The sequence below is a fragment of the Penaeus monodon genome, chromosome 25 (genome assembly GCF_015228065.2).
Source record: "Penaeus monodon isolate SGIC_2016 chromosome 25, NSTDA_Pmon_1, whole genome shotgun sequence".
In the NCBI taxonomy this organism is placed as follows: Eukaryota; Metazoa; Arthropoda; class Malacostraca; order Decapoda; family Penaeidae; genus Penaeus; species Penaeus monodon.
Window position 1 is genome coordinate 32,230,229 of NC_051410.1, and position 375 is coordinate 32,230,603.

The 375-nt window shown below is 45.6% G+C and overlaps 1 protein-coding gene across 1 annotated transcript in view; it reads left to right on the top strand.

Moving 5' to 3' along the window:
- Nucleotides 1-375, top strand: part of LOC119589149 (mucin-12-like) — a gene marked incomplete at its 5' end in the record, with an annotated part of 115,175 nt that overhangs the window by 95,607 nt on the left and 19,193 nt on the right.

The window sequence follows — 375 nt, forward strand, 5'->3', positions numbered from 1 at the left end:
AAAGAAAAAGAAGAGAGATAGGAAGGGAGAGTTATATAGGGAGCAGGATGGAAAGAACGAGAAAGATAGGGACATGAAGGCATAGAGGGAAAAGAGGAGTTATAGGAAGGGAGAGATAGAAGAATTGGAGATAAGAAGGAGAGAGGGTGAAGCAAAGGGAGGGAAAGAGCGGTGAAGGAGAGGAAGGAGAGAGAAAAGAGAGGAGAAGAGACCGGAGAGAGGGAGAGAAACAGATGGAGACATAGATATAGTAGAAAGGCAGAGACAGAGATAGAGACATAGAGCTAGTAGGAAGAGGGAGATGGAGACATGGGGATAGTAAGGATGTTGAGAGGAAGAGAGGTTGGGGGTATTAGGATAGGAAGGGGTAGGTAA